Source organism: Rutidosis leptorrhynchoides, chromosome 7, assembly GCF_046630445.1.
Source record: "Rutidosis leptorrhynchoides isolate AG116_Rl617_1_P2 chromosome 7, CSIRO_AGI_Rlap_v1, whole genome shotgun sequence".
Classification (NCBI taxonomy): Eukaryota; Viridiplantae; Streptophyta; class Magnoliopsida; order Asterales; family Asteraceae; genus Rutidosis; species Rutidosis leptorrhynchoides.
Genome location: NC_092339.1, coordinates 70,734,132 through 70,758,030, shown reverse-complemented (window position 1 = coordinate 70,758,030; position 23,899 = coordinate 70,734,132).

Here is a 23,899-nt window from a genome sequence, read left to right as displayed (position 1 = left end):
ATTGGTTCGGATGCTTGCAAGGAGATGAAAGAAAAGAAGAAGAAAAGAAAAAAAAATAAACATTTTAAGGAAGTGTTTGAGTTATGTTGTATCAAGAACTAGTTGTTTGTTGTATAGATTGGATGCACTCGACAAGAGGAATCAGTCAGGACAGAAATACATAAAAATAATAAAAGTTGAATGTGACCTTCAACTGAATTTGTAATCTTCTGTAATTGAATTCGGAAATGTAACAGTTTTAGAGATAGAAAACAAAGATTATAAAGTTGATGGTGATATGAAACAAATTTTTATTCTGTAAAAGATTTGATATTGTAATTCTTATTTAATTAATAATTAATGATTATAAATATATTAATAATCATAATACTTTTAATATTAATAATCATAAAACTAATAACAATAATATTAATAACAAATATATAATAAGGTTAGTAATGATAATATTATTATTAGTAATAATAATATCAATTCTAATATTAAAATGATAATTTTATTAATAATGTTATATTTTAATAAAAACTTTAGTTTTAAGAATGGTAATAATAATTAATAATTTATTTAACTCACAACTAATTTATAACTCCAATCATTCTTATAATAAGATTTATATTTAGGATCTTTATTTTGATTACCTTAAAATTATTAGAATTTTATTAATTACAATTATATCAGCAATAGTAATAATAATAAAAGTAATAATAATATTATTATAATAAGTATATTCTTATCTTGTATACAACATATTTAATTTGAGTAATTAAATCGTATATTATTATTTCAACTATAATAGATACATATTTTATATATCTAATTACAATCAATTGTTCGTGAATCGTCGAGCATGGCCAAAGGTAATTTATTACATGAATATAGATTTCAGAACTTTCGAGACTCAACATTACAGATTTTTGCTTATCGTGTCGGAAACATTTAAAGATTAAAGTTTAAATTTGATCGAAAATTTTTGGGTCATCACAGTACCTACCCGTTAAAGAAATTTCGTCCCGAAATTTGAGTGAGGTGGTCATGGATAACAATAAGAATGTTTCCTGACAAATATGAGCTGATAAATAGAGTTTTATCATTATTGAGTAATATAGATAAAATAATTCGATAACTCGAAGCGTACGAATGAAGCTATCATCATAATTTTTGACTAGTCATGGTTGAATTTAGAAAAACAAGGTTCGTCTTAACTTTTGACGTCGTCTTGATTGAATTCCGGAATTCAAGAGATTCAAAGAAAATCTTCGAAATCTAAAAGATTTGATTCTTCGGCGAATAAGGAAATTAAGATCTCTATAAATAAATATGGTGATCTGCTTTGATTACTCTGTCTGATATTTCCATTATAAATTAAACTCTTCCGTTCCATTATTGTCACCATTCCTATACTTTCCTTCTTGTTTCATACATCCAAAAGGTTATAATAATGCTTAATCCAGTTTTAATCCTTGTTCTTATTCTGACTATCATACTGATCGTTCTTCTTTTCCAACTTCTACCAGAAGAATCTGTTTATTTCTACTATACTCTAGGGATTATTGTATTTATAATCCTCCCGTGTCTTTATATTGCTATACGCACTGATATCCACAGTTTGTAATTTCGGTGTTGTTGTTGGGCTTTATATTCTCCCTTATTTTTTCGGAGTCCCCACTTCGGTCTTCTATAATCATTTTCATTCACAGTTAATGTTCTCTCTTATTTGCTGCGATTTATACTCCCATTTCTATGTCAGAGCTTCATTCTTTGATCTTCTTTTCGCAAATAACGGTCCAGAATTCATAGGTATGGAGTTTCGAATGAACGTGGCTAATGTTCCAAGAGAGAAATTGTAATAGCACGATCTTGATTGGTTAAATTACCAAAATTCATGAGAAACGATAGAACTAACAGGAAGATATGTTCTCAATATGTTTAGAGATTAGATAGAATGTAAGAGTCGTGTAACATGGCACATGATGACGTGATGATCTGTGAATCATCACGTTCCATTAAAAACTCAGCATGACTTACTATAATATAATCACGTTGATCAAGTGTCATTATATTATACTAACTCATGCATCAATTTCCAACACCACTTCAAAATCATTCATAATTCAAACTCGAATTTTAAAGAAATTTAGAAACTAAAATGGTTTCCTTTATGATGTAATACGGATAGCACGAAGAGATAACTAATTTCGGACAAGAAGATTTATGAAAATATCCTCAGAAATATCGAAGATATTTATGATGATATTTTGGGATTTCTAAGTTCGATGGTTAATGAAGAAAGATTTTCCGCAAGATTTTAACATGACTTCGGAGCAAGATATTCTCTAAAGATTTCAACGGATCCAGAATTATCTGGATTCTTTGAATATAGGGTATGGTCCTTGTATTCGTTCTTGGTCTCCTTCGTGGTTAGCTCAATCCGTTTTCCAGTTCCAACTTTTCTGAGCTTTTCCAACATACTATTCTTTATCATCAAACTTCTGATGATTAAGGTCGTTACGGTTGTCTACGGTTTCTGCTGCTTCATTTAGCTTTTTCAACATTCAGAGTATTGATTTGTAGACTGAGTGCTTTTCAGAATTTCAGAATGAAAGATCATAATTTTAGGAGATAAATGTTATACATATAACTGTTGATGTAGATATGCTGTGAGTTTTCAAAGTACTGATTGCTGATTCCCGATAATTGGTATAGTAGTCCTCGTTACAAGATGCGGATGGTTATATGATAAGGTTTTAATGAACAAATATAATGATTTTTCTGAAGGTCAAAGATCAATGAAGTTGTTGGTAAGTTTACTGCTAATGTGGTGAGATATAAACGGTTTCTCGGTATTGATGATGAAAGACAACTTATATATATCAGGGTTATAATAAGCTAATCCGAGTGAAAAGTCGAAGTTGACTTGTTGGAGCTGTGGCAAAATTTGCTAATTTGGAAAGGGATTGCAAAGTTATTTTAGGTAATAATAACACTAAAGGAATTAACACAGCTATGTGTTAAACGTTTACTCAGTTTCCGAGAGTTTTTAGGTGCATAACTATATACGTCAATCTCTTCTTCCGTAGATGAAGTGCGGTTGATTCATCCTCTCGGTTGAGGTATTTTTAAGAATTATGAAAGGTTTGAACGCAGATTGTAATCGTTAAGATACAAATGATGTTTAAGACGAAATCAAGTGGCAACTTGAAGAATTGTTTAGTTTCATATGTTATAATCAATATTTTAATTCATTTTAATTGTCCAATGTTGGCAGTCCTCAGTTGATAATACACAGTTGACAGTCCAATAATTCATATATAATTTAATATATAATATTCGAATTAATTAATACGTATCGTGACCCATGTACATGTCTCAGACTCGATCACAACTCAAACTATATATATTATTGTAGAATCAACCTCAACCCTGTATAGAGAACTCGATCATTACTGCATATAGAGTGTCTATGGTGATTCCAAATAATATATATAGATGCGTCGATATGATATGTCAAAACCTTGTATACGTGTCCCGATATTTAAAGTGCGTAAAATGAATAACAGAAAATAAATGACGATAATTAAAGTGCGTAAAGTAAATAACAGAAATAAAATGACGATGAATAAAATTGCGAGAATATAAATTGTGATAATTAAATTGCGGAAAATAAAATGTAACCAGTTAGCTAGGAACAGTTAGCGTGGATTCTTAACAATATTTCAATTAGTTAATTCGTTTGTTTCTAACAAATTTTATTTTGTTCAATGTTTTCTTCATTATGCCACTTGTTGGATTCTGAGAAGTCAAAATCCAAATATGAAATTGAATAAAAATGGTTATTCTGTGGTGAACGGATTCGTATATCGATGAATGTAAATAGGATAGTAAATGACTGTTGAATCAGCTTCATCGAATGTACAGTGTAACTTATTAAAGTGAAACCTAAATATTCCTCGAGTATTACCTACCCGTTAAAAATATTTTCACCATTAACAGTTTGTACGAAAGAATTTTTAATTACAATCTTTATGAAAATATATATACATATATATTTTCTTCAGATATAATCATGAATTTAATGAGTTAATGTGATATTAATCTCATTTGATTTACCATTAGAACAAGAATATATAATCTCTAAAACATTAGAGATTACATAATCGCCATGTCGAACGAAAATAAAATAGATAGAACGATACGTAGAACGATGATTATACTCGAGGTACAGAATGAGATATCGAAGCTGGTGATGCGGATGTTGTTGTTGGTGGTACTAATGCTGTTGGTGCTAAGGTTGGTGATGTTACTGGTGTTGGTGATACTGCTGGTGCTTGCAAATTGTGTACCGTGCTCTCTAAAGTTAACACTCGAGCTCGGAGTTCTTTAACTTCTTCTACTAACCCTGGTTGGTTATCAGTGTGAGGTAGAGATCGGATATCTTCTCTAGTTCCGTAAATGGTAGTCTCAAGATGAAAAATTCTGGCAAAAAGTGTATAAATGGTGTTGCAAACAGGTTCGCCGGTGAGCGGGTCGAGTACTCCAAGGTTCGGTGGTAGATTCGGTTCATGATATGGAGTACCTTCTTCCCTTTTCCATAGGGTGAGTATGTCGCGAACCCACCCCCATTTTCTCCAGTAATCACGGTAGTTGATTGGTTGGTGTGCTCCTGTCACGCTGTCTTCGGAGTCAGAGGAACTTGGTCGATTCGTAGAGGCCATCTTACGCGATCTCAGGAAAGATTTTTGGCGTGAAGAGTTTAGTGACAGCAATTGATAGTTGGATGGCATTCTCAATGCATAATTTGCATAGATATATATAGTACCAGGATCCCTTAAATTAAGGAGAAATTTACGAGAGATATCAGGCAAGGTCTACAGTAACAGATACGCTAAGATATGAATTTTGTCTATACACTATTCATGCAGTCAATGCAGTAAAACGTGTCTAGACTAAGAATAATGAGTAAGTGATTTCCTAAGGATGATAAGCAGATGATTTTCGACAAAAATGATAAGCAAAACTTTTGACATGCAGACACGGTCGAAGTCCAGACTCACTAATGCATCATAACAACTATCAGTTAGACATACTAATGCAAGACCTGGTTCACTAAGACCACCGCTCTGATACCAACTGTGAAGACCCATCCTAATCTATCCGGACGAAGTCCATATCGATTATAAATGATTCACAACAGTTGATTACATCGCGAGGTACTTGACCTCTATATGATACATTTTACAAACATTGCATTCGTTTTTGAAAAGACAACCTTTCATTACATCGAAAGTTGACGGCATGCATACCATTTCATAATATATCTAACTATAATTGACTTAATAATAATTTTGTTGAACTCAACGACTCAAATGCAACGTCTTTTGAAATGTATTATGAATGACTCCAAGTAATATCTTTAAAATGAGCAAATGCACAGCGAAAGATTTCTTTCGTACCTGAGAATAAACATGCTTTAAAGTGTCAACCAAAAGGTTGGTGAGTTCATTAGTTTAACATAAATAATCATTTCCATCAATTTAATAGACCACAAGATTTCATATTTCTCATAAACATATGTCCCATACATAGAGACAAAAGTATCATTCATATGGATTGAACACCTGGTAATCGACATTCACAATATACATATAAGAATATCCCCATCATTCCGGGATCCTCCATCGGACATGATATAAATTTTGAAGTACTAAAGCATCATGTACTTTGGATGGGGCTTGTTGGGCCCGATAAATCTATCTTTAGAGTTCGCGTCAATTAGGGTGTCTGTTCCCTAATTCTTAGATTACCAGACTAAAAAGGGGGCATATTCAGTTTCGATCATTCAACCATAGAACGTAATTTCGATTACTTGTGTCTATTTCGTAAAACAGTTATAAAAATTGCGCATGTATTCTCAGCCCAAAAATATAAAGGGTAAAAAGGTAAATGAAACTCACCATACTGTATTTTGTAGTAAAAATACATATAACATCATTTAACAAGTGTAGGGTTGGCCTCAGATTCACGAACCTATATCATTTATATGTACATTAACACATATACTCGTAATCGAACGAATTTATAAATTATTAGTGCTATACTTGTTATTTAAATGATTTATGTTTTTCATTAATAACTTACGTATATTTATTTTATATATCTTACTTATTATAAAATAATAATGGAGTTAGGTTATATGTATTAGATATATTTTTGTGTAGCTAATATCTATTTTGTTCAAATAATACTAATAAATAAATAAAAAGTCGTAATATCTTTATAATAATAATGTCAGTAGTTATAATAATACTCATTTTAAAATAATGATAATAATAATAATACTTTCAATTGTAATAATTATTTTTAATAATAATAATAATAATGATAATACTAGTAATAATTTTTATGAAAATAAGATTAACAATAATGGTGATAATAATAATGATAATAATAATACTCATAATAATAATACCTATAAAACTAATAATTTTACTATTAATGATAATTATGATAATATTTTAGTTGTAATAATAATGATAATGGTAAAAGTAATAATAATAATTAATATCTATAATACTTAATAACAATAATACTAATAATAATAATAATAATAATAATAATAATAATAATAATAATAATAATAATAATAATAATAATAATAATAATAATAAAATGAGTAATAAGTAACTACCTCAAAGGCGAAAAAGAAAATATCTGCCCCAGCCCGGGCTCGAACCCGCAACCATTCGTTAATCCAACACACACCCAAACCATCCCAGCTAATCTGTTTTTCTTAATTATGACCGTATCTATATCTATATAACCCATTGCCAGCCTGTTTCTTTCTTCTCCTTCATCTAAAAAATTTTTATGTATATTTGCTACAGACAAGGATTGAACTCATGACCTCCTGTTAGCCCAATATTCCCCAAACCATCTGAGCTATCATGCTTATCTATTTTATTTTCTAGCTGAAATCTCTTTAACTTATTTCTGGTTGCCTTCTTCTTCAAACCCAAATCACAACATCAATTCTATCAGGATCACGTTTATTATTGTTATCATCGTTTATTATCATCATCATTATCTTCGATCCATTTCATCATTTATCACCATCATTTTTTTCATATAATCATATATCCTAATACTAATCATCATCATAATCTTATCTTCACTATCATCATCGTTCTCCTTAACTCGTAAAAGAAATAGAGACAGATTCATTGGGAGTAGCAATGGCTACCACTCTTGATGGAAAAACAGAAAAAGTGATTCGTTTGCAAGGATACCCAAACAGAAACTGGATTGTCTCGGTTCAAATAAAAAATAATTCATTTATCATTTAAGATAAACCCAAGATACAAGTTAAATTTCACGGCCCAGTAGCAAAATAACGAGCACATCAAGGATCCCAGCCCAAGTTTCAAATAAATATCCATTGATAGTGGTAGGATTTTGTTGCTGGGAAAATAAGAAACAGACATAAGAATCGACAGATTTGTGGGGTTTAGGGATCCAAAGAAAAATCGTCCAGCTGTAAGTCATCTTCACACAATATTTATTTATCTATTACTTTTTTTTTTAACGTAGCTAGTGGGATCACAAATAGGTATCGACTCATCAAGAGGGATAATATATTCCTCCTTTATAAGGAACCGTAATATTAATAGTAATAGATGTATTCAACATAGGTGAGTTCTTGTAGGCTTTTAATAAGGAAAGGAATGGAAGGAGAATAGCGTAGTAACAGTTGCAGATGCATATATCATCAAGCAGACAAGAGAGTGCAGGCTGCAGCAAGAAAATATAGTAGTAGTGAAAGAGACAGATACATGTATTTAGCAGTAGAGTAACGATTTGCAGGTTTGGTTTGATGATATTCATAGTTGTTTACAAGGGTGATTTTATGTAGGTTTCATGAGAAAAATCAAGAAAGAAGGAAAGGGTGGTGTGTCGATGGGAAGTGGTGGTTCCAAAAAGCTATAAGGATGGTTTATTAATCACGATAGTAGCAAGGTTATGGTGGTGTTTGCTTATTATTTTGGTGAAGGGTTTCACGATGGCAGTAACTTTGAAGCAACTTTGATGAAATAGAAGTCTTCTTTCCTTACGTGCCTACAAGATTTAGATAGGTATTGTGGTGGTTATGAAGAAGAAATAATAAAAGTAAGTGGTGGAGACTAGCGAGCAAAAACAGCAATTATGAGCAGTAGTGGTTGTCTCGATGGTTGTAGGTGGATAATCTAAGGATGTAGCAGTTTGTTGTTTGCTTGTTCAAACGGAATCAGGGAAGCAAGATTGATGTTGTGCAACACAAGAAAGAAAGGAGGAAGGATATAAAGGGATTGGTTCGGATGCTTGCAAGGAGATGAAAGAAAAGAAGAAGAAAAGAAAAAAAATAAACATTTTAAGGAAGTGTTTGAGTTATGTTGTATCAAGAACTAGTTGTTTGTTGTATAGATTGGATGCACTCGACAAGAGGAATCAGTCAGGACAGAAATACATAAAAATAATAAAATTTGAATGTGACCTTCAACTGAATTTGTAATCTTCTGTAATTGAATTCGGAAATGTAACAGTTTTAGAGATAGAAAACAAAGATTATAAAGTTGATGGTGATATGAAACAAATTTTTATTCTGTAAAAGATTTGATATTGTAATTCTTATTTAATTAATAATTAATGATTATAAATATATTAATAATCATAATACTTTTAATATTAATAATCATAAAACTAATAACAATAATATTAATAACAAATATATAATAAGGTTAGTAATGATAATATTATTATTAGTAATAATAATATCAATTCTAATATTAAAATGATAATTTTATTAATAATGTTATATTTTAATAAAAACTTTAGTTTTAAGAATGGTAATAATAATTAATAATTTATTTAACTCACAACTAATTTATAACTCCAATCATTCTTATAATAAGATTTATATTTAGGATCTTTATTTTGATTACCTTAAAATTATTAGAATTTTATTAATTACAATTATATCAGCAATAGTAATAATAATAAAAGTAATAATAATATTATTATAATAAGTATATTCTTATCTTGTATACAACATATTTAATTTGAGTAATTAAATCGTATATTATTATTTCAACTATAATAGATACATATTTTATATATCTAATTACAATCAATTGTTCGTGAATCGTCGAGCATGGTCAAAGGTAATTGATTACATGAATATAGATTTCAGAACTTTCGAGACTCAACATTACAGATTTTTGCTTATCGTGTCGGAAACATTTAAAGATTAAAGTTTAAATTTGATCGAAAATTTCCGGGTCATCACACTTATCCCCCATTGTCTCTTGTTTAAATTAATATGATTGAAAGATTGGTGATGTGTAATTTGGTACTCTAAATTATTAGCTAAATACCTATCGATTATCACACAATACAGGCAACTATAACCAGTTCGTGTAGTAATTAAACAAGTATTTGACCAATTCGTTCCATAGAGAGCAGGTATTTGAAAACTTGAACTATTAATTATTCTAAGATTTAAAGGGGGGTTTTGTTGTAAAATTGATTAAACGCGAAAGTAAATTAAACTTAATTCAATAAGATGCAAAGGTATCCACTTAGCTACAATTCCCTAGGCTAGGATTGCTCGTTTAAACTCGTTAAGTAAACAATTACAATGATGTGACACTGTATTTATCTGTCGATTCCTACAGTTTAAGACTAATAACCTAAGTATAACTGTCGTTAACCTAGAGTTACTAACCAATTCACAATGATATTACTCAAGATTATAATCTAACTTTGGTTGGTTTGGTGTCCCTTACAACCTCACAATTATTGTAACTAATTTCAAATTCAACCACTATACGATTAATTTTATTATCGGTGTCCCTCATAAAATCTCACGTATTCCTAAATCATTAACGTTCAATAATCTAGTAAAAGCTATTAATCAATTTAACTGTCGTTAGTTAATCAATAACTTCCGTGATCTAACAATCAATAAGCTTTAATAACGGTGGATCTTAGCTAGACAAAAACTTGTGTAATTTTAATTAATTGTTATTAACCAAAAGATCGCAATCCATGACCAAGGTTCATGCATCTAAATGAATACTAAATATTTAGCTACTCATGGTAAAACAAAGAACAGATAAATAAGAAGAACAATTAAACATAATCATTGAATTGAATTGAATGAAGAACAAATTAATAAATGTAATAAAAGTTAATACAAAGATTAAACTAACCAAGAATGATATTGTAGCTTAAACCCTTGTAAAACAATGAAGAAAGACAAAGAAATTCATAACTAATGTTGCTGTGGAAGAAAATTCGTAAATAAAACTGCCTTCTTTAAATTGGGGTAAAATTCGTCTATTTATAGAATCTGGGAAAACAGCTGAAACCGACTCATGTCGCGTTCCGTGACACATCATCGCGATCCGCGACATCCTCATCGCGTAACGCGATAAACAGGACGCGACAAAGCTGCTTACTACGCGACAGATTGGTCAGAACGGCCCCTTTTCCATGTCGTGTTCTGACGCACTTTGTCACGTATCACGATGACCAAAACGCGATAAAACTCATCCTGAAGCAATGGAAACTGACTTTTTCACCCGGGGCACGTTTATCTTCAACTCTAACTTCGTTTTGGCTATATCTTCAATAAAATCAACAATAATGAACCAATGAACCATATCTTGACACTTTCTTCATTTTAAACTCAAACAACTCGATATCTTAATCAAAGTCTTCAAAATACTAGCAAATGGAAGAAGATAACAAAATATATGTATGAAAATGGCGTTATCAATTAGTTTAATCCAAAAGTCTGTTTCTCTCTTGTTTTCTTTGGAGACTCGCCATCTTGAATCGACTTTATTCTAGGAGTTCACTGTCGACTCGAAAAGACCTTATCAGATGGGAGATGATAGTTCCACCATTGAAATTTATTCTTGCACCATTATTTGATACTTTGTTTCCAAAACAATCCCTTATTTGAGTATACCAAGAAATTCATGTAACACTTCATTAAGGGCATAATAGAACATTTAGGTGGAAGTAGTAAAACTAGTGGTGGATTTGCTTTAAATTTATAGCTCCAATTGAACTAAATAAGGCTAGGTTTTCTTTTTTTCCAATTACTTGTAACAACCCGTTTTACAAATAATGTAGCGATTTCGACCCATTTATCTCTTTAGACGGATTAGGACTCTATAACCCAACCCAATACCAAGAGCATAATCCCGGAGACTACCAAATCCCCAATCCGCGTCCATATAACCAAAAGCTACCCCTTCGAGCCCAAGTGCTCCTACGCATATAGTCTAACAACTAGCTAGCTTCATAACACAATACCTGTAAAAAGGTAAACAATGAGAGGGGTAAGCATAAAGCTTAGTGAATGCAATAATTATACCTACTTGCAAACACTTACAGTAGGGATGTGCATGGTTCGGGTAGAACCGAAAAAAACGAGGACCGAAGAGGAACCGACCCAAAACCGAAATACCCGAACGTATTTGGTCCGGTCCTTGGTCCATAATTTTCCGATTTTTCGGGTATCGGTCCGGTCCGGGCCAAACCCAAAAAGACCATGGTTTTGGACCGAACCGAATGATGTATATATATGTGAGAGATTCTTTGGTGATTCAGAGAATGTTTATCCGTGTTCGACATGACACATACCATATTATATTTATCTACATTTATACATACACTAAATATGAAAATAAGAAAGCTATGAAAAGTGTTTTAAACCCTAAAATTAAGTAAACCGATAAACTCTTTTAACAAATTCAATCTTTAATCAACATCGATCCTTTGCATGAATATAACTTATAGTCCAATGAATTATATTTATCATGTATATAACTTAGCATGTATATTTAGCATTTATATAACTTATAGTCAAATGAATTATAATGATATAGAATAAAAAAAAAAATCCTAATTTGGTTATAAGCCGGTGGTCTAGCGGTGTTTATATATACATGTAATTCGTATACAATGAGAAAGCCAAAGAAGTATTTACTCTATATTTATCATCCAATTATTATTTTTATCGAACATCATCTTCACTTTTAAATTTTGCTTCAATACGATTAACTTAGCATGTATCTTTTCTATATTGTTTTCAAAAATATAAACGGGTCGGGTATTTACCCGAACCGCTTGGACCGAAGCTAGAATCGGACAGAACCGAACCGTGTATAAACGGTCCAGTCCTCAGTTCTAATTTTCGTAAAAGTTTGGGTTTCGGTCCAGTCCGGGTATTGTCTGGTCCGGTCCGGGTATGGACCATGCACAGCCCTACACTTACTCACATACCGCATACATTCTAGCAACACAATTAGCTTATCATCACAAGTACAAAGCTATTAACCTCCAATACCACAAGCTAGCACAACAATAGCATATATATAACCCGAACAATATAATATGCTACACTACAACACAATAACCATGGTTAACCAATCGTACAAGGGAATGGCGCTCGCGAAAATGCCATCGGTGTTCATAACATCCGTTAGTGTACTTAACACCTCGTATCACTAAACCCTAGGGTGGCACCTTAACACCTCAGTACTTCACCCCGAGTGGCATCTTCACACCTCGATGCTTCACTCTTTACTTTACGGAGTGGCGTCTTAACACCTCGACACTTCACTCCTAGGTGGCATCTTAACATCTCGATGCTTCACCCCGAGTGGCATCTTAACACCTCGATGCTTCACCCGTCAATTCCTTAGAGTGGCATCTTAACACCTCGATGCTTCACTCCGAGTGGCGTCTTAACACCTCGACACTTCACTCGTCACGTGAAATGTGGTGTCTTAGCACCTCGACACTTCACATTTCACGCTACAACAAATAGATACATTATATACCTACGCATATAATTATTCCACTCACATTGGAATGCCCGCACAAGTCATGTACAACATGATCTCCGTCCTCAAATCCGAGCAAGTAATCACCTATATTACACATAGGTAAAGTATACACATAAATAGCCATTCTCTAAAAGAGAACCCGACACAAACATCCCTTAGCCGAGGGAACACACCTTGCTCGCCAAAACCCGCCCATTTAATCACCTAATGGACATAAACCAATTACCACTTCGGGTGGTAATTCATACCCAATCTATAACGTACAATTTAACTCAAATTATACTTAACACCAATTAGACTAACCTAGGTCCCGACACTAGGTTACTACTTAGGTAGTGACCATTTCAAACGCCAATTACACCAAAAACCCCAACACGTGCAATATTGACCCATACTGCTTTTGACCACGCTTGACTTATGTTAAAATATCATTTTAACCCAATATTACTACTCGCGAGTAATTACATCCAAAAATATAATTTAACACTTAACAAAAGCGTTTAACATCCCTTTAATCCAAATTAGTGTCATTATCAATTTGACCCAATCAAAGTCAACCCATTTTGACATAAGTCCCAAAAACGCCCAAAATCACTAACGACTAGTGATTATATTTTCAAGACACTAACTGTAGCGACCCGACCAAATCGTCATTGACGGCGCCGTCTACTTAGGTCCCGTTACGTGGTCATAAGTCTTTAATACAACATTTGACCAAAAGATATGTCGCATTCATTTCAAATGTAAAGGTTGTTCAAGTTTACAAGAATAGTTCCACCACAAGTTACGATACAAAGTTTTAAGTACAAATGAAACTTATGCGACACAATTTAAAAGTATCCAAAAGACGCTCCATGTATGCATATATACTCGACATCCAATGCAAGTATCAAAATAATGAGCGGAAGCATGTATCATGTATCGTTCAAGGACCTGAGAAAAACATAGAAATCTGTCAACGAAAACGTTGGTGAAATCATAGGTTTAAGTAAGTAAGTACAAGTGAACCACAAGATTTGCATCAATGAAATAATAGTAATACATTCCAAAAGTTTGTTTCACGAGCACCCAATTATCAATGCTTAACATTTCCTTCCATTGAACCCCATCACTTAGTGCTAGAACATACACTGTTTCTCGAAAATATATTTCATTCGTAAACGGTAGCGAACCGTTTGAATGAGGGTTTGTCAAACCCATATGGATCCATACAACATAAATTCTCGCTTACACCCGGCAAGTGTAACTAATGATAATCGAATTGAGGATTTTGTTCTAAACTCGTATGTAGAATGTTTGTTTTCCTGTACTTGTGTTCACTTAGTAAAAGAAATGTTTATGTTTTCTCATCCCAAATGTAAGTTCAAAAAGAGTAAAAGTGGGACTATGATCTCACCTTGAATGCACGAGTAGTAAAGTACTTCAACAAGTAAATGTGTGCAAAGAACAATGCTAGTCTTGACCTAAACAAATAGATTGTATCAATAACGATAGTCACGATTGGTCAAAGATGTTCAATTAGTCCTATGGCTCATTACGACTCGATTAATATAGCATGTGAATCAATTTGTCAAGTTTCATGCACGATACAAGTAGTTAAGTATGTTAGAACGATTGTATAATCGTTTGGTTAAGTTTGACTAAAAGTCAAACTTGGTCAAAGTCAAAGTCAACGGGGTCGGGTCGGGTATCCGACAATTTTCCCAAGACGAGAAGTCATATAAGAGCCTAATAGTCAAGTTTCATGTTAAACGGAGTTTTAGTTAAGCGGAAACATTTTTGTGACATTTAAAAACAAAAGAGAGTGGCCTGGGGCTTTTGCGCGGCGCGCACTGGGTTGCGCGGCGCGCACCCAAGTGCAGTTTCTGGTCAGAACTCAACCAAGAAGGCAAACATCTGGGATCTCTGATTCTGCGTGGCGCGCGGGTAAATGCGCGGCGCGCAATACCTGGGAATCATGCAGTTTGCAGAAAAAAATGGTCCAAGTCACGAACCAAAATACAATATAACACATTTCATGCACCGAAAACACTTAAAACGCATAACCTATATCATTAGAAAGGTAATTTGACAAGGAAAACAACTAAGCACATTTCATCAAGCAATTCATCACTAACAACAACCAAAAACCGCATTAAACGTTCATAATCAAAGTTTCAAGTTCTAAAACGCATTTTATGATTCGGGCAACCAATTTACATGTATGATATGCCATTTCGAAGGTAATCATACACACATTGCAACAAAATTCTTATCTACAATATCTCATAGCATTTGGTGCATCAAAAGTTCATCTAAAGCTTATCAAACCCTAATCCAAGTTCACAAAATCACTAATCATGTTCTTGGAGTTTCCTTAATCAACCTATACATCAAAACGAAGCTAATGATACTAGTAACACTTTTAAAACATGCACTTTAACAATCTAACAACATTTGATCATTCAAAATCAAAGATTTAGCAAGCAAATTTTCATAATGAACTAGTTACACCAAAAACAACGAATCGAGCATACAATTTACATACACGACATCACGATGAGCCATAGACACTAATTAACAACTTTATAAGTCAAGAACACGAATTTAAAGAAATCTAGAGTTTTAGAAATGTTACCCAAACTTGATGATATTGGTATCAAAATGTAGAGGATGAAGAGAGGATCACAAATATGTAGTTTATTTTGTTGTAAGCCTCCTAGATCGAATTTAGATGATGATTGAATGAATTTGGTAAATGGGTGTGTGTTCTTGCTAGAGAGAAAGAGAGAGAGATGGAGATGATAATGAATGGGTGAAAGGGGTTTGACCCTTTGACCTAGTCAAGGGTTTGATCCCTTGTCAAGTTTAGTCCCTCAACTTTCGTTCGGGTGCGGGAATTACCTAAACGAGATAATTTAAAACGCGTATCAACGGGAGATGTTATAAACATATAACGGACTTTATATTAGTGTAACGGAAAAGTAAATGGAAAAAGGCGGGATGTTACATTACCTACTCCTTAAAAGAAATTTCGTCCCGAAATTTAAGTAGGCGTAGTAGTCGTTGTTTCTTCTTCGAGATCTTGCGTTTCCGAATTCACGAATAGATGAGGATACTTCCTTTGCATTTGATCTTGTCTTTCCCAAGTAAACTCGGGTCCTCTTTTGGCATTCCAACGAACCTTGACAATCGGGATTCGGCTTTGTTTCAATGTCTTGACGGAGGTGTCCACAATTTCAACCGGTTCCTCCACAAAATGAAGTTTGTCATCAATAGTAAGTTCTTCGAGAGGGATGACGATATCGGGTTCGGCAAGACACTTTTTCAAGTTAGATACATGGAAGGTAGGATGAACGGAGTTCAATTGAGGCGGAAGATCTAAACGATAAGCAACGGTTCCAATACGCTCCAAGATTTCGAAAGGACCAATATACCGCGGATTTAGCTTCCCGCGTTTCCCAAAACGGATTACACCCTTCCAGGGTGCGACTTTTAACATTACTCGGTCACCGACTTGAAATTCAAGATCGTTGCGTCGTTTGTCGGTATAGCTCTTTTGACGACTTCGGGCCGTCCTAAGCCTATCTCGGATTTGAACGATTTTCTCGGTGGTTTCGTGAATGAGTTCGGGTCCGGTGATTTGCACGTCGCCTACCTCGGCCCAACAAAGAGGTGAACGACATTTGCGGCCATATAGCGCTTCAAAAGGTGCGGCTTTAATACTCGCGTGATAACTATTGTTGTAAGAGAACTCGGCGAGAGGTAAGTGCTTGTCCCAAGCTTTTCCGAAATCAACCACGCAAGCTCGTAACATGTCCTCTAAGGTTTGAATTGTACGTTCGCTTTGTCCATCGGTTTGAGGATGATATGCGGTGCTCATGTCTAAACGCGTTCCCAACGCTTCTTGCAATGTACGCCAAAATCTAGAAATGAAACGGCCATCTCGGTCGGAGATAATTGATAATGGTACACCGTGTCGGGCTACGATCTCCTTAATGTAAAGTTGTGCAAGTTTCTCCATTTTGTCCGTTTCTTTCATGGCAAGGAAGTGTGCGGATTTGGTGAGACGGTCAACAATAACCCAAATGGTATCATAACCGCCCGTCGTTTTTGGTAGCTTGGTGATAAAATCCATCGTTATCCTTTCCCACTTCCATTGCGGGATCTCGGGTTGTTGAAGTAGTCCGGACGGTCTTTGGTGTTCGGCTTTGACTTTGGAACATGTCAAACACTTGGAAACATAAGTAGCTACGTCCCTTTTGATGTTCGGCCACCAATATAGTTGTTTAAGGTCGTGGTACATCTTATTGGCACCGGGGTGAATCGAGTATCGTGACTTATGGGCTTCATCTAAAATAAGGCTTCGTAGATCCCCATAACTAGGCACCCAAATTCTTCCGGCGAAATATCGGAGTCCGGTTTCTTTAACTTCGAATCGAGAGGTGAGGACGTTCAAGTGTTCGAGAGAGATGTTTTCATCCTTGAGAGCCTCATCTTGGGCTACCCGAATTTGGCTATTAAGGTTGGTGTGAATGGTGATGTTTAAAGCTCGGACACGGAGAGGCACCGCTCTTTCTTTTCGACTTAAGGCATCGGCTACTACATTTGCCTTCCCGGGATGGTAACGAAGCTCGCAATCGTAATCGTTTAAGGTTTCAATCCACCTTCGTTGTCTCATGTTTAGTTGCTTTTGATCGAAAATGTGTTGAAGGCTTTTGTGATCGGTGAAGATAGTACTCTTGGTTCCATAAAGATAGTGTCTCCACATTTTAAGTGCAAAGACAACGGCTCCGAGTTCGAGATCATGTGTCGTATAGTTTCGTTCATGAATTTTGAGTTGTCGAGAAGCATAAGCAATGACTTTCGTTCGTTGCATCAATACACACCCAAAACCATGTTTTGAGGCATCGCAATATACAACAAAGTCATCATTGCCTTCGGGAAGTGACAAGATAGGAGCGGTGGTTAGCTTCGTTTTCAAGATTTGGAATGCGGATTCATGTTCGGTCGCCCAAATGAATTTCTTTCCCTTGTGAGTCAATGCGGTTAGAGGACGTGCAACCAAAGAGAAATTTTCGATGAATCTACGATAGTACCCGGCGATACCCAAAAATTGACGAATGTGAGTAGGAGTAGTAGGAGTCTCCCATTTGCTAATGGCTTCGATTTTCGTTGGATCGACTTTAATACCTTGGTCACTTACAACATGACCAAGAAATTGAACTTCCTTTAACCAAAATTCACACTTGGAGAATTTGGCATAGAGTTGTTCTTGTCTTAAAAGTTCAAGCACAAGTCGGAGATGTTGTTCGTGCTCTTCTTCATTTTTAGAATAGATCAATATGTCATCGATGAACACAATAACGAATTTATCGAGATACGGTTTGCACACGCGGTTCATAAGATCCATGAACACCGCCGGTGCGTTAGTGAGACCAAATGGCATGACAAGGAATTCATAACTACCATAACGAGTTCGGAAAGCGGTTTTGGAGACATCTTCCCCCTTAACCCTCAATTGATGATAACCCGAGCGGAGATCGATTTTCGAATATACACAAGACCCTTGTAGTTGATCAAAGAGGTCATCGATGCGAGGAAGAGGATATCGGTTCTTAACCGTCAATTTATTTAGTTCACGATAATCAATGCACATTCGTAGGGATCCGTCTTTCTTTTTAACAAACAAAATCGGAGCGCCCCAAGGTGAATGGCTAGGTTGGATAAAACCTCGATCAAGTAGTTCTTGGATTTGACTTTGCAATTCTTGCATTTCAGATGGAGCGAGTCTATATGGTGCACGTGCTACGGGTGCGGCTCCCGGAATAAGATCGATTTGGAATTCAACCGGTCGATGAGGCGGAAGACCCGGCAATTCGTCGGGAAATACATCGGAATAGTCACTAACAATTGGCACCTCATCGATGTGCTTCTCATCGGACTCGACTTTCTTAACGTGAGCAAGGATAGCAAAACAACCCTTACGGAGTAGTTTTCTAACTTTAACACACGAAACGAGGTTGAGTCCGGTGCAACTCTTATCGCCATAGACGATCAAAGGTTCACCATTCTCGATAGGAATTCGGATTGCGTTAAGATCACAAAGAATGTGAGATTTCGTTTTGACTAACCAATTCATACCGATTATTACATCAAAGCTTCCTAGTTCCATGGGTATCAAATCAATTTCAAATTCCTTACCCAAAATGTTTATCGTACACCCCCGGTAATATGTGTCGGCACTTAATAGTTTCCCGTTAGCCACTTCAATGGTATAAGTGGTATCTAATGGAAGAGGTGGAGTGCTAAAAGAATGAGTCAAAGTCTTGGATACAAAGCATTTATCGGCACCTGAATCGAATAAGCAAGAGACATAAGAATTGTTGAGAAGAAACGTACCCGTGACTAGTTCAGTGTCATCCCGGGCTTCCTCGGTGTTGATGTTGAAAGCTCGGCCGCGCGTGTTGGGGTTATCTTTCTTCTTTGGGCATGCATTTCTATAATGACCTGTTTGACCACATTCGTAACAAGTGCCCGTCTTTGGTGCATTGGGCCACTTTCGAGCAACGGGAGTGGCACTTTTACAATCGTTGGCCTTATGACCAACTCCTTGGCACCGGTGGCAAATTAACTTGCCACATTCACCAAAGTGACGTTTGTTGCATTTGTTGCAAAGAGGTAGGTTCCCGGCATAACCCCTCTTGCCGTCAGAGGTGTAAGGCTTCTTAGCAAAGTTGTTGTTGCTTGATTGGGAGGGTTCCCACTTTCTTTTGTTGCCGCCCGATTTATCCTCGGCCTTAGGTGCCGGAACTACAATTTCGTCAACCGTTTCAATTAGTTGGCGAGCCATGTTCATAGCGGCTTGATGAGTAGTGGGTTTGGATGACATCACCCCTTGTTTGATGCTTTTTGGAAGACCGAGCATGTAGAGCTCAATCCTTTGAGATTCGGGGTTAACAAGATTAGGACACATCAAGGATAGTTCGGCGAAGCGTTGATTATAAGCTTTAAGATCGTTTCCGACCGCTTTCAAAGCTCTTAGTTCTTCCTCAAGCTTTCGGGTTTCTTCGCGCGGAAAATATTCAACAATCATCTTTTCCTTTAGATCGGCCCAAGAGAGGGCATGAGCTTCATCGGTACCCACCGATTGAACATAGGTGTTCCACCATGTTAGAGCAATTCCGGAGAAAGTGTGAGTGGAGTATTTGACCTTGTCTTGGTCCCGACAACCGCTTATGCTAAAGACGGCTTTCGTTTGCTCAAACCATCGGGTGAGCACGACCGGTCCCTCGGTTCCATCAAAAGTGTGAGGTTTGCACCCCATGAAAGCTTTATAGGAGCATCCCTCGTTTGAGTTTCCGGCTCCATTGTTGTTGTTGTGGTTGTTGTTGTTGTTGTGGTTGTTATTATTATTGTTGTTGGATGAGTGACCGGCCATGGCCGCATCTACGGCGGTAGCTATCATCCGTTCGAGAGCTTGTTCGGGAGTTTCATTGCGGCGTACACGACGAGGAGCCATTGTTCCTTCAAGACACAAGAATATCATTGATTAGTATTCTCAATAATACTAACCGTGATATAGAATAAAGATAAAGAGAAGTTTTTCCTCGACTCGCCTTAAATTCTTTATGTCATAATGTCGGAACGTTCATATGAGTCACCGTAATATAATCCCGAAAATTATATTACCCTGATTCATATGTGCATTCGACATCATTTCATATAGTCAAGGTGGCGCGTCAATCAAATTAAACAACGTGAGATTAAGATGAACTAAGAGTAGATATGAGTAGAAGCGTTCGAGTATAAATGCACAAGTAGTCAAGTAATTCCTACTTCAAGTCTATATGCCGGTTGTAGTCTAGACTCACCAATGTACCCTATGACTCGAGGTTGACACCAATGAACTCTAAATCCCTACAACCAACGCTCTGATACCATCTGTAGCGACCCGACCAAATCGTCATTGACGGCGCCGTCTACTTAGGTCCCGTTACGTGGTCATAAGTCTTTAATACAACGTTTGACCAAAAGATATGTCGCATTCATTTCAAATGTAAAGGTTGTTCAAGTTTACAAGAATAGTTCCACCACAAGTTACGATACAAAGTTTTAAGTACAAATGAAACTTATGCGACACAATTTAAAAGTATCCAAAAGACGCTCCATGTATGCATATATACTCGACATCCAATGCAAGTATCAAAATAATGAGCGGAAGCATGTATCATGTATCGTTCAAGGACCTGAGAAAAACATAGAAATCTGTCAACGAAAACGTTGGTGAAATCATAGGTTTAAGTAAGTAAGTACAAGTGAACCACAAGATTTGCATCAATGAAATAATAGTAATACATTCCAAAAGTTTGTTTCACGAGCACCCAATTATCAATGCTTAACATTTCCTTCCATTGAACCCCATCACTTAGTGCTAGAACATACACTGTTTCTCGAAAATATATTTCATTCGTAAACGGTAGCGAACCGTTTGAATGAGGGTTTGTCAAACCCATATGGATCCATACAACATAAGTTCTCGCTTACACCCGGCAAGTGTAACTAATGATAATCGAATTGAGGATTTTGTTCTAAACTCGTATGTAGAATGTTTGTTTTCCTGTACTTGTGTTCACTTAGTAAAAGAAATGTTTATGTTTTCTCATCCCAAATGTAAGTTCAAAAAGAGTAAAAGTGGGACTATGATCTCACCTTGAATGCACGAGTAGTAAAGTACTTCAACAAGTAAATGTGTGCAAAGAACAATGCTAGTCTTGACCTAAACAAATAGATTGTATCAATAACGATAGTCACGATTGGTCAAAGATGTTCAATTAGTCCTATGGCTCGTTACGACTCGATTAATATAGCATGTGAATCAATTTGTCAAGTTTCATGCACGATACAAGTAGTTAAGTATGTTAGAACGATTGTATAATCGTTTGGTTAAGTTTGACTAAAAGTCAAACTTGGTCAAAGTCAAAGTCAACGGGGTCGGGTCGGGTATCCGACAATTTTCCCAAGACGAGAAGTCATATAAGAGCCTAATAGTCAAGTTTCATGTTAAACGGAGTTTTAGTTAAGCGGAAACATTTTTGTGACATTTAAAAACAAAAGAGAGTGGCCTGGGGCTTTTGCGCGGCGCGCACTGGGTTGCGCGGCGCGCACCCAAGTGCAATTTCTGGTCAGAACTCAACCAAGAAGGCAAACATCTGGGATCTCTGATTCTGCGCGGCGCGCGGGTAAATGCGCGGCGCGCAATACCTGGGAATCATGCAGTTTGCAGAAAAAAATGGTCCAAGTCACGAACCAAAATACAATATAACACATTTCATGCACCGAAAACACTTAAAATGCATAACCTATATCATTAGAAAGGTAATTTGACAAGGAAAACAACTAAGCACATTTCATCAAGCAATTCATCACTAACAACAACCAAAAACCGCATTAAACGTTCATAATCAAAGTTTCAAGTTCTAAAACGCATTTTATGATTCGGGCAACCAATTTACATGTATGATATGCCGTTTCGAAGGTAATCATACACACATTGCAACAAAATTCTTATCTACAATATCTCATAGCATTTGGTGCATCAAAAGTTCATCTAAAGCTTATCAAACCCTAATCCAAGTTCACAAAATCACTAATCATGTTCTTGGAGTTTCCTTAATCAACCTATACATCAAAACGAAGCTAATGATACTAGTAACACTTTTAAAACATGCACTTTAACAATCTAACAACATTTGATCATTCAAAATCAAAGATTTAGCAAGCAAATTTTCATAATGAACTAGTTACACCAAAAACAATGAATCGAGCATACAATTTACATACACGACATCACGATGAGCCATAGACACTAATTAACAACTTTATAAGTCAAGAACACGAATTTAAAGAAATCTAGAGTTTTAGAAATGTTACCCAAACTTGATGATATTGGTATCAAAATGTAGAGGATGAAGAGAGGATCACAAATATGTAGTTTATTTTGTTGTAAGCCTCCTAGATCGAATTTAGATGATGATTGAATGAATTTGGTAAATGGGTGTGTGTTCTTGCTAGAGAGAAAGAGAGAGAGATGGAGATGATAATGAATGGGTGAAAGGGGTTTGACCCTTTGACCTAGTCAAGGGTTTGATCCCTTGTCAAGTTTAGTCCCTCAACTTTCGTTCGGGTGCGGGAATTACCTAAACGAGATAATTTAAAACGCGTATCAACGGGAGATGTTATAAACATATAACGGACTTTATATTAGTGTAACGGAAAAGTAAATGGAAAAAGGCGGGATGTTACACTAACTAACACCTAAATCAAGTATTTACATACTTGATTCGCCAAAACTCGACTCAAAACTTAATTTGACACCAAATCAAGCTTACTTGACCCAAAATACCCATTTGACCTATTTTGACCTAAATAAGGGTTTACACCCAAAAATCAAGTCAACACAAGTGTTCTAAGGTTTAACCGACACATGCAAGGTCCAAACTAACAATTTCATCAATTGAAACCCTAAGTCACCCATTTAGGCTTACTTACATGAGTCTTACCCAAAACTCCCAAATTTCACAATAAATGGGTTTATAACTCTATCTAACATAAACCCTAACTCAAACAAGAAATCAAACACTACAATTCGGATTAGGGTTTACCTCAAGCACTAAAACGAGCTCTAGTAGCTAGAATCACCAACAAGCACCAAGAACCACTCCAATTTGGGCAAAAATCAACCACCTTCATCACTAATCCAAGCTTCCTCTCTCTAGAAACTCCTCTCTCTCTCTCTAGGGTTTGGTTGGGAGTGTTTGTGGGTGAAAATGAGGATAAGGGTGAGTTTAGATCAGTTTTGATGGCCCAAACTACCCCAAGTGAAAAGACCCAAATAGCCTCTTTTAAAAGCTTCAAAATGTCACAGCTGGCCCGTCAGGCCTTTTGGACGGCGTCCAAAAGGCTTGGACGGCGTCCAGATTAACTGACTCAGTTTTCTGAACTTGTTTTGGTCGTAACTTTCAAACCGT